We start from the raw sequence: 12696 nt of genomic DNA on the forward strand, positions 1-12696 counted from the left end.
TTTAGACAATTTTAAACACACACACACACACCAGCCTTTAGCACTGAAGTGTGCAGAACATTACAGGAAGCTCATTGCTTAAAAGCAGTTTGAGTTCAATAATTTATTTGTAAGTCCGTTGTTTGGAACTTGAAAGCACTTTTCCCCATAGAAGCAAAGCTATAAATGGTGCTTTGGTCCCCAGGCTCAAAAGACTGTTGGAGAAATGTCTGCTCTGGTGATGAAAATAGAAAACGACTCTCTGGCAATATAGTAACTGAGCCAAAGAGAAAAGCTAACAAAGTAAGAACTTGTTTGCTTTGAATGCTTATGCTTTAAGAGGAGTGGGTTTCACCTGAGGAGGTAGTAGAGGCAGCTGGAGATTCCAGGGTGCATGTGGGTCATTTCCATGGCCTGGGCTCGTTGCATGTTCAGTTTAAAGCCCTGGTGTTCTTTGTCCCCCATGCAAGGGTGCACCCCACAGTGTTTTGGTGCGACTCCCATGGTTGGGTTCTATTTTTGGCTCAGAATAGAAAGGAGAGCAAGAGAGGAAGGGAAATTTTCCCGAGGTGTCTAGAGTATTGGGAAAAAGAGAGAAGGGATAAATGAAGCTGCTTGACCTAGTGGTACCACAACTCACATTGTTCCTTTGGAATAGATAGTCCCCTTTGTGCATCTCCTGCCACATAGGGAACTTCTTACTTGTATGTAAATCTCCAGGTCACAAGTCCTCTTCTCTGGGGAGCTGCCCCCATTTTCCTAACTAACTTCCCCACTAGCTCTCAGCACAGCTTATAAATATCTCTTTGAAAACTCACTTCACATTGCTTTGTAATAATTTGTTTGTATATCTCCTCCACTTAACTAGGACCCATCACAGGAAAAATAATTTAAATTGATTTTTAAAATATCTCAGAAACCCACACAAAACAAGAATGCATGTTTCATTTGTCTAAGTTGGAAGCAAGCTGTGAGCAGGAATAAACAGGACTGGGGGGGAAGATAGTGGGGACATCATTCCACCAAAGGGGAAGATTGGAGATTGTGCAGAAGAGGTCTCAGATCAGAGCCTCCCCATCTCTCCCCACGTACCAGGAGCTTCACTGGTCCAGAACCACTTGCTTCTTGCCCAAGACACCTTCAGGTGAGTTAGGGGAGATGGAGACTACATGGAAGCCACTGCTTTACAAGCTATGGTGGTTATATTTTGATGTTTTTCTAGTAGCCTATGTCCCTTCTTCCAGTGAAAGCCCCTGATTTTCATGTGGGGATCACCCCACATACATGGGCATGGGACAGCCTCTGACCACGGTCCAGGGTGGAGGACAGGGCATAAATTTCCCCCTGGCCTTGGTGTTTGGTTCAGGGATGGAGATATGACCAAAATATCCAAACAGGGTAGATATCACTACATTTGAGGGTGCTGTCACCATTCTGTTGTTCTTGAACCTGAGGGACTGTGAGGCTAGAGCAGAGTAGTGGTATATTTGTCAATGTTTAATAATTGGCTCTCAAAAAAAACCCAGCCCTGATTTGTAGTACAGTATTTGCCAATTCCAGGGCTATAAACATTTCCACCATGGCTGATTCCAAGCTCCAACCTAATGTTGCTGAACACCGAGTTGGGAAGCACCACCATCACGTAATCCTTCCACCACAGACATGGATGCAATGGATGTACATAACCTTAAGAGCACAGATAAGAGCAAAATGTAAAAAAATAACTATGAAAGATGAGTTTAGAGTATATTTTACCTTTTTTTTTTAAGGTTTCTTTTGTTTTTAATTAATTAATTTATTTTTGGCTGCATTGGGTCTTTGTTGCTGCGTGGAGACTTTCTCTAGTTGCGGTGAGCGGGGGCTACTCTTTGTTGCGGTGCGCAGGCTTCTCACTGCAGTGGCTTCTCTTGTTGCAGAGCACGGGCTCTAGGCGCGCAGGCTTCAGTAGTTGAGGCACATGGGCTCAGTAGTTGTGGCACACAGGCTTAGTTGCTCTGCAGCATGTGGGATCTTCCCGGACCACGGATCGAACCCTTGTCCCCTGCGTTGACAGGCGGATTCAACCACTGCGCTACCAGGGAAGTCACCGTATTACCTTTGTTTTAATTATAACATTTAATTGTAGGCTTAAATAATTTATCTCTTTCAAATAATGGCTATGTTAACAACAGGCTCACAAAATTCCTAAAATTTTAACAATTGTCTCTCAAGAGCTGGTATGAACTACATCCAGCAACCCACTGAGCCAGAGCCACCTCGCCAGTAAGGAATTAACCAAGAGGCCCAGAGTACATGAAAAACAGTCCTAACCATATATGTAACTCTGTAGCCTGTTCAGTCCAGGAAGGTTCTGGCTTTCGTGGTTTTAATCCAGTGATTAATGTGATTCGATCTTCTCTCCTTTCTTAGCATATTGTTTATACTTCCTTCTTTACTTTTTTCAGTGGTTGAGCTAGAGTTTGCAAGATACATTTACAGCTAATCCAAGTCCACTTTCAAATAACCTGTGAATATACCACTTCACAGGTAGTGTCAGTACCTTATATTGATAATAAAATAACTCTTAATTTCTTCCCTCTCATCCCTTGTATTATCACTGTCATTTATTTCACTTATGTATAAGCATACATAAGCATATGTATATACATAAAATATATACATAAACATACATACATTGTTGATATTATTATTTTGAGCAAACTGTTATCTATTAGACTAATTAAGAATAAGAAAAATAGAAGTTATTTTACCTTTATCTATTCCTTCTTCAATTCTCTTTCTTACTTTATGTAGATCCAGTTTTTTGACCTATATTATTTTCCTTCTCTCTAAAGAACTTATTTCAACATTTCTTGCAAGGCAATTCTAATGGCAACAAATTTCCTCAATTTTTATTTGTCTGATAAAGTCCTATTTCTCCTTTGCTTTTGAAGGATAATTTCACAGGGTACCAAATTCTGTGTTGGTGGTTTTTTCCTGTCAACATTTAAAATATTTCATTTCACTCTCTTCTAGCTTGCATGGTTTCTGAGAAGTCGGATGTGATTCTTATCTTTTTCTGTGTAGGAAAGTCGGATGTGATTCTTATCTTTTTCTGTGTGTTTTTTTCCTCTGGATTTTTTTCAGAATTTTTTCTTTAGCTTTGATTTTCTGCAGTTTGAAAATGATACGCCTTGGTGTAGTTTTTGGTACTTATCCTGCCTGGGGTTCTCTGAGATTCCTGGATGTATGGTTTGGTGTCTGACATTAATTTGGAAAAATTCTCCATCCTTATTGTTTCAAATATTGCTTCTGCTTCTTTCTCTCTTCCTGCTCCTTCTGGTACTCCCACTCTGTGTATGTTATAACTTTTTAGTTATCCCACAGTCCTTGGGTACTCTGTTCTGGTTTGGGGTTTTTTTCCAGCCTTTGTCCTCTCTGTTTTTCGGGTTTTGAGGATTCTCTTGAAATCTACTCTAGCTTTGAGATTCTTTCCTCAGCCGTGTTCAGTCTACTAATATGTCCATCGAAAGCATTCTTTATTTCTGTTACAGTGTTTTTTATCTCTTGCATTTCTTTTTGATTCTTTCTTAGGATTTCCATCTCTCTGTTTACATTGCCTACCTGATCTTCATGCTGGGTTCCTTTATCCATTTGAGCCCTTAACGTATTAATCATAGATGTTTTAAATTCCTGGTCTGATAATTCCAACATCCTTGCCATGTCTGGTTCTAATGCTCACTGTGTCTCTGCAAATTGTGGGGTTTTCCCTTTTGGTATGCCTTGGTTTTTTTTTCTTTTTTTTTTCGATGGCTAGACATGATGTATGAGGTAAAAGGAACTGCTGTAAACAGGCCTTTAGTAATGTGGCGGGGGAGCATTCTGCAGTCCTGTGATCAGGTCTCAGTCTTAGTGAGCTTAAGCCTCTGGACCGTGAACTTCACAAATGCTTCTCTTTTTTATTCTCCCACTTAGGTGGGACAGCATGACTAGAGTGGGCTGGAATTGGGTACTTCCCTTTCCCAGGTCAGTTAGGCTCTGATAATACACCAGCAGGTTAGGCCATGGTTAACTAGTTTCCACTGGGGGCAGGGCTTGTTAATAATGGAGTGCTCTGATTTATTTCAAAATGTTTTCTTTTCTCCACCCCTACCGGAATCTCAAGGGGATTTTTCTCTGATATTTACTGTGGGAACCTGGTCAAGCTCCTAGAGGTAAATCTCAAAATATTGTCGCCTTATGACTGGGTCTTCCTGGAGTTTTTAATCCTCAGAGTTGTCCCCACTGAGCCTCCAGCAATTCATCAATTGCAGTTCAGGTTTTTCTACACCCTTACTCGTTCCTACAGTGGTTTCGCTAGCAAGTCTCTGCTCCAGTAAGCCATAATGACCTGTATGCACCTGTCGTCTCTTCGACCTTGGGGGCAGCAGTTTGCACTGTATACTTCCTCTCTTACAGAGCAAAGAAGAATTGTTGATTTTTTCAGTCTATTCAGTTTTTCACTTGTTGTTAGGATGGAGTGACAACTACCAAGCTCCTTACATATGAAACCAGCAACTTCAATGATTTTTAACATTGATTCACTTCCTGAGTTTGAATAGTAATTGTGTCTCACAACTAATTTTTACTTTATTTACTTGCACATATCTTTTAATAACTGTCAGGTTTAATTCAGAAAGTATTTATTATATACAAACAATATTCTAGTTTTGTGCTTGCTACAGAGAAAGACCAAAGAAATAGAATATAGTCCTTTCACTGGTATGTTTATAATCTCATCAAGGTAGTAGGATATACACTTGGGAAAAATATTAGAGAGTTGGCATATGGCTAAAAGCAAAAACTGTGGTCCAAGTTCGAAGAGCTGGAGGAGGTCAGAGTAGTAGCCCAGGTGGACCAGAAGACAGGACAAGTTTCCAGGAGGAAATGTGCCTTGAAGGTGAGTGGGATTTGGACAGGCCACAAGAAATTAGAAAGTGGTCAAGATTGGGGCCAGAAATGGGAGACAGAAAGACTGTGCTTGGGAACTCCTGAGCGGGATTCTACATTGATGGAGAGGGCGCTGATGAGGAGGCCTGGGGAACCAGGCAGTTCCAGTACCCCTGATGGCTCTGTAGAGGGCTTGAGGGTGAGAAACATTTGGAGTCCTGCCATTTTTTAAACTCTTACATGAAAATTTCAAATGTATAGAAAAGTTGAAAGAACGGTACAACAAACACCTGTATACCTACCACCCAGCTTCAATCATTGCTAACATTTTTTTCTGAATCATTTGAAGGTAAGTTGTAGACATGCCTACTTAAACCTTTAAATCCAAAATCATTCACCTCCCAAAAATGTCCTAATAAGGATCTTTCTATATTACCACAATACCATGATTGTTCTTAAGAATGTTATCAATTCCCTAATATCATCTAATCTCCAGACCATATGAAAATTTTCCCAATGGTCCGCAAATGTCTTCTAGAGTTGGTTTCTTTCCACCAGTATCCTATTTGGGTTCATGCATTGCATTTGGTTGTTACGACTCTTCAGTCTGATTTAATTTTGAACATCTCCTCTATTTTTTTCTTTTTCTTTTCTTTTTTTTAAGACCAGGTAGTTGTTCTGTAGAATTCCCCACATCTGGATTTTTAAAAATTATATTCTTCCCTCTTAGTGCTGTCCAACTTGTTTCTCTACCACCTTTACCTCCTGTAAACTTAGCGAGATCTCACATTCCAGTTTATCTGGGAATGTCCTGCCTGTTTACACCTGTAGTCCTGGCATAATTGTTAAATGAATCCTCTTTCACTCTCATAAGTGCCCTAGTTTGGATGATTGATTATATGTTCACTCTCTGTGAACTGGAAGTTAGGTCTAAAAATTGATTAGATTGCGATCAAACATTTGTGGCAACAGTGCTTCTTAGGGAGATGTATTTAGTTTTGCATCACATCAGGAAGAAGTAAGGATCATGCTGAGTTTGAACACTTAAGACAATGACAGCCAGATTTCATCTCTGCAAACATTGGCTTTTCCCTTGGCAATTAGCCAGCAGCCCATGGGATGAGCCTTTCACACCTTGAGACTATCCTGTTCCCCAACATTCACCTACTAGTTTTAGCAATAACTGATGATCCTCACCTTAATCAATTATTTATTTGCCATTGCAAAATGGTGATTTTCTTATTCTGTTACAGTGTTTTTACTGTACTAGCTAGCATTCTTAGAATGCTAGCATTCTTTACTAGCTAGCATTCTTAGAAAATCAAGGAGGATTTTCAATTCCTCTTAAAAAATGGTAAATGCTTCCTTCATTTCTAATGTGTTAATTACCAGAAGTAAGGAGTTGATGGAATAGTTATCTCCAATTTTCGCAATTGACTTTGGTTTTGGGCTTTATTATCGTACACCAGTGGATTTTAATTTGTTCAAAATTTTAAAATAAATTACAGTCATTATTCTTTTTTTGTTGCTCAAATCACCCCCTTCAAAGATCTGCTCCTGGATCTTTGATGTTTTCTGGCACAAGATGTTCCAGGTTCAGCTTCCATTGTCTATGCCCCAGACCTGAAATCAACCCTGCCTTCTAGCCTCTAGCTCCTGCTAGTGGGGAATTTGTCTGTTTCTTGATATAATTGTAATTGAGCATCACTTCATGTGTTTAAAATCTGGAATGTCATTGCTTCTAGGTCCTTTCAAGATTTAGTGCTAGGAACTAAACAGTGAGTTCAGATTGATATTTCCAATTAAATTTAACATTACCAAGTTTTTCTTTGATTTTATATTTGTATTTTTTCTCTCCACTAAAAACCTTAGTTTCTGCTAATATGAACATATTTATTAGCTTTATCTACATTATACCAAAAAAAACTTTGAAAATTATAATACACATTTTATTACTAAAAATAAAAATACTGAGTAGAGTTTGAGATTTCTTTGTAACATTTTCATTCTTAGAATATGTTTCACTGAGGATGCACAGAGGACTGTGTTCAAAAGTCAAAATAGGGCTTCCCTGGTGGCGCAGTGGTTGAGAGTCCGCCTGCCGATGCAGGGGACACGGGTTCGTGCCCCTCCGCGGAGCGCCTGGGCCCGTGAGCCATGGCCGCTGAGCCTGCGTGTCCGGAGCCTGTGCTCCGCAACGGGAGAGGCCACAACAGTGAGAGGCCCACGTACCGCAAAAAAAAAAAAAAAAAAGTCAAAATAATTCTCTTTTCCAGGGTATGTTACTACTTACATTCACTTGTTTCTGTTTACTTTTATTCTAAAGTTTGCCTTTTTAAATTTTTTGCATTAATTTTGTTTTTTTTATTATATGTCAAGCCATTATCTAGTTTAAAAGTCAAAACTATGAAAAGATAGATCCCGAGAATCAATCTACATCCCTATCACTTCTGCTCTGTTTCCAGCTCCCTCCTGCCTCCTATAGATGACTATTTGTATTAGTTTATGATTTCTCCTTCTAGTGTTTGTTTGCTTTTGCAATAATAAGTATGTGTATTTTCCTCTATCTTCTTGTTTTTTTTAAAGAAGTAGCTTACACTGTCCTGACCTTGTCTCTTCCACTTACCGTATCCCAGAGGTCACACCATTTTTATGGCGGCACAGAACTCTGCTACAAGGATGAACTAAAATGTATTCAACCAGTCCTCCACTGAAAAGCATTTAGGTTTTTCCAATTCTCGTTGTTGCAAATAAAACTGCAACAAATAACTCTGTGCAGATGTTGCATGCCTGTGTCTGTGAAAGTGTATCTTCAGGAGAGGGTCCTAGAAGTGACATTGCTGGGTTACGAGGTCAATTCATTTATTTTGTTAAATATTGCCAGTTCCCCTCCATGGGATTGTAACATGTTGTTAGCAAAGAGTGCCTGTTTCCTAAGAGCATCCTATCACCAGACTTGCAGATTTTTGCTAATCTGGTACGTAAACATGCATATGTTCTTCGGCCTGGTTATAACCTTTCTCTTAATAGGAGATTGAGCATATTTCCATCCATTTAAAGGCTTTTCATGGTCATTTTTTTTTCCGTCTCAATTTTTAGGAGCTCTTTATCTATTAGGGAGATTAGCCTTTTATCTGTGGTACATGATGCAACTCTTTACTCCCAATTTGTCCTTTGTCTTTTGATGATGTTTATAATGTTTTTTTTGCCACAAACAAGTTCTTTATGTTTTTCTAGTTAAATTTATCAGTCTTTTCTTTGATTGCTTCTGGATTTTAAGTCATAGATAAGGTTATAAAGAAATTTAATTGTGTCTACTTCTGGTACAGCTATGGCTTCATTTTTATAGTTAGAGCTCTGATCCACTGGGAGTTTTTTCTGTTGAATGGTTTGAGGTATGAATCTAAATGTTATCTCTTCCCCAGTGGCTTTGCAATTGCCCTGCTTATTAAAAAGTCCATCTTTCTGGGCTTCCCTGGTGGCGCAGTGTTTGAGAGTCCGCCTGCCGATGCAGGGGATGCAGGTTCGTGCCCCGGTCCGGGAAGATCCCACATGCCGCGGTGCGGCTGAGCCCGTGAGCCATGGCTGCTGTGCCTGCGCGTCCAGAGCCTGTGCTCCGCAACGGGAGAGGCCACAACAGTGACAGGCCTGCGTACCGCAAAAAAAAAAAAAAGTCCATCTTTCTCCCATTAGATATGCCACATTCATAGCATTTAATCTCCTTAAATTCTTCTGTTTATTTCTGCACTTTCTCTTTAGTTCTGTTGGTCATGCAGAAATACCATGCCGTTTTCATTAGAGAGGCTTCATAGCGTGCTTTAAATCTGAGAGGTCTATCTCCTTCCACTCCCTTGATCTTCTTTGTCAGAGATTTCTTGGCAATTCTTGCTTGTTTTTGTAGAGAGAGGAAATTTAGAATCTACTTCCCTCAGGTGTCGTTGGAGGAGAGGATCTTATCGCTATTTTTATTGGCATCACATTAAACTTATATATTAACTTGGAGATAATGGCATTGGTGACACTGAGTCATTCTACCCGAGAACATGGACCATCTCCCGATTTGTTCAAGTCTGCTTTAGTCGGGGACCCTCTGAATCTAGATGGACTGTCTGGGTAAGAGGACTAGGAGACTAGTGGCGCTCCACCAGATAAAAGGTAACAGAAATCTGTCATCAACAGCCACAGCATCTGCTCTCAAGGGCTTCTCCTGGCCTCCAGGACCTCAACCCCTGGAGGCCATGAGCCTTATCTTGGCTTTCTACTTCTCTGACACTCCCATTCCTTGGACAGAGCACTCTGCCTCTCTACCCTTGCCTGCTCTCTGGCTTCATCGTGGCCCTGACTAACAGGGAAGACCTGGCCTCCTGACCATTGAGGACCCCATGTACTTGCCTCCCACCCCATCTTTGGAGAGCTATTTCTGGCTGGTGGCTGGGCCGTGTGACTGATGAGGAGTATGGGTGTTTGCGAACCAGTCTGACCAAAGGGATGGTCACGTGCTGGGAATCAGTGAGGAATAAGATGAAGCCCCAAGGTGAGACTCAGTGACAGGGGCATGAATGACATTCATACTTGGTTCTAGAAGAAAGGAAAAACCTCTGAAATCCTTCTTGAGAGTCAGCAGTTGGGAACATGGCCTGGGAATGAGAGTGGGGGTGGATCTAGCTGCAGAGAAGAAGCAGGAGGCTGAGCAGTGATCCAGGTGAGGATCTAGGCTGGAGTGAGAACTGGGCGAGGGTGGAAATATTACAAAGGAGAGTCCTGCTCGCAGACTGGCTCTGAGGGCTGAAGGCAAGGGAGGAGGTGAAGATGAGACAAAGGCCAGGAGTTGTCTGTCCTGACAACAGGCTATGGTAATGTTCTTACCAACCAAGGACTTGGACTGATACTTGGATGGTTTTCTTCAAAGCGATTCTCCTCGTAATACGGATACTGCACTCCAGGCCAATTTCATATGCAGAATATTGAGTTTACTGAACAGATGAAATAGGGAACTGATTCATGTCACAGAAAGTGAAGCCTCGAGCTTAAAAGAGCCTTTGCCGCTTTGTTCAAGTCACAGCTGTGTCGTCTCCTTCCTTCTTCCTCCCTTCCTGCCCCCTCCCCGCAAAGGAGAACAGATAGACCACTAGCAGCGTCTGCCTCAGTTCCTGTTCTCTCTTGGCCTTTCTCTGGCCTCGTCTGCTATTTTTCTCCAGTGCTTTACCCAGGCTCCCTAACTTCCTCCCAAACCTTCCTCCATCGGGGCCCTTAACTGGCACTGGCCAATTCACCAGGCATGGGCCTGACCAACAGCAAGCCCCTGTTCCTTTGGCCTGCACGTGTCAGAAAGCTGCCAGGGCCACCGTTCCTGCAGGACAGCCCCCCCACCCCCATCCCAAGAATGGGGGCCAGCACAGGGAAAAGAGAGGGAATGGTTTGGGGGTTAAAGGGCCCTGGCTCAGGGATCAGGAAGAATGGGTGGCCTTAGGCAAGTGCTGTCACCTTTCTGAGGCTCAGACTTCACATCGTGAATGATAAGCGTACCCCCCTCATAGAGTTGTTGTGAGGCTGACCTTCGAGGGAGTAGGTTATGATTAGAACAACAGAAGCATAGTGTCCATGCCACACTTCGTCTACTTCCTTTGGCAATCTGCCTCAACCAGCCCTGGCAGGGGAAGAGCCATGAGCAGGTGGGTGGCAGAGCAGAGAGGGTGAACCGTGGCTCACCTTCCAGTTTCAGTGAGGACTTGGACTATTTCCAAAGGTCTGTAAACTGACACAACCACCTAGCCTCGCTCTGGGAAGCAATCTCGCACAGACCACCAAAGGCATCTCTTCTGGAAGCTGTGAGAGTGTTTCTGCTCACGGAATCCAGTTTCTGTGCACATGGGCCAATGTCCAGATGCCAAGTCAGAGGGAGTCTGAGCCCTTCTTGAGTACCCTTTCTCATCCTCTAAAGGTGAGCAGTTGAGGCCAGGGAGATTAAGTGATTCACCCAAGGTCTTGGTTAAGTTGGTGCCTTGATGTCAGGACAGGGCCCTCTGCTGAAGCACAGGTATCTCTTGTGATGGCAAAACCCTGTGATTGTCAGCTTAGACTATGGAAACAAGCTTGGGTTTGAATCCCAGCATTGACGAGTGGTGTAACTTTGGGCCAGTTACTTAACCTCCCTATGAATCCGTTTTTTCACATGTATAATGAATGGTGTCAGGACTACCCTGGTGGTCCAGTGGTTAAGACTCTGCTCTCCCAACGCAGGGGGCCCGGGTTCCATCCCTGGTCAGGGAACTAGATCCCACATCCCGCAACTAAGAGCCTGCATGCCACAGCGATGATCCCGCGTGCCACAGCTAAGACCTGGCGCAGCCAAATAAATAAATTAATTAAAAGAAAAAAAATGAATGGTGTCATAGTACATGAACATAAAAGCATTGAAAAAGCATGTTGTTGTTGGTTGTCATTAACGGATGCAAGGAAAAGAACCCAACAGAAACCAGGGCTGGTCGGTCTCATCCCCAGACTCCAATATAATGTCTTCTCGTTCTCAAGCCTCATCATTTCACAGAGCTAACTGAGACTTGGGCGGACTGTCCTGGCTTTGCCCCATAGCTTTAGACCAGATCTTATTTTATATATTTTTGTTAAATATTTAATATCTACAATAAGTACCTATATACCCACCACTCAACTTAAGAAATAGGACACTACCGTTGCCTTCGAAGTCCTATGTGCCCCTTCACTCCAATCCCACTCCCTAGTTCCATTCACCTGAATTTTATATTTATCATTCCCTCCCTTGGTTTGACCATATATGTATATGTCCTAAATAATAAATTAGTTTTACATGTCTTTAACCTAAATATAACTGGATCATGGTGTATGATCTTCTTTAACTTGCCTTTATTGCTCAGATTATTTTTGCTATTTATCTATACTGATCAGTTGTATTCACTCCTTTTCGCTGTTGAATAGTACTCCACTGCATGAATATGCCACAATTAATTTATCTGTTTTCCTGTTGAGGGGCAATTGGGTTGTTCCAAGTGTTGTTTTGTTTTCTGTTAGAAATGGTGCTTCAATGACAATTCTTGCACGTGACTTGGTGTACATGGTATATTTTTAGTATTCTGACACAGTGCTATGTTATGTATGACCTCATGCTGGGTCATAGGTATGTATGTCATCAAGTGTATTAGGTAATACCAAGCTGTTTCCAAAGTGGTTGTACCTAGTTATATTTTTATCAGCAGTGTACAGGAGTTCCACATTTTCTTTAAGGTTGGTATTATCCATTTTTCATTTGTTAATCTAGTAATTAATTAATTGTCATGTTCACTGTGCCGTGTAGTTCGAGACTGTTTATCATGGTACGTTGATCTCCATGTGCTGTGGAAACCATGTTGTGTGGTCTTACTCTTTTCACAAATCATAGGCTAAAATTTGGTGTCCTCAATTTCCATGTTTGCACTGACCAAGTAGTGGCAGCCTGGAACATCATGGCTATCACACTACGTACCACATGGGGTAAAATGCCCAGTCTGGAAAAGCAGACACTCATTTTTATCACGTCAGACTAGACACAGTAAAAAGAAGAAAGACAAGTGGCTGTAAAAAGAAAAAGCAGAAGTGTAACCCTTGTCCTTGGTCTTTTTCTCTGGGGAAATAATAAGTACGCAGTGCAGGTGCTGAACAGAGTTGTTGGTTGAGAGAAAAGTCAAGTAGCTGACGGGGTGCACTTTACAGTAATTTAGAAGGGACAAGCCGATTATTGCCCCATTCGTTGGCGCTTGATTTTCCTGACCCTGATGACATTCTCCATGCCCTCAC

This window comes from Tursiops truncatus, chromosome 16 (assembly GCF_011762595.2).
Source record: "Tursiops truncatus isolate mTurTru1 chromosome 16, mTurTru1.mat.Y, whole genome shotgun sequence".
In the NCBI taxonomy this organism is placed as follows: domain Eukaryota; kingdom Metazoa; phylum Chordata; class Mammalia; order Artiodactyla; family Delphinidae; genus Tursiops; species Tursiops truncatus.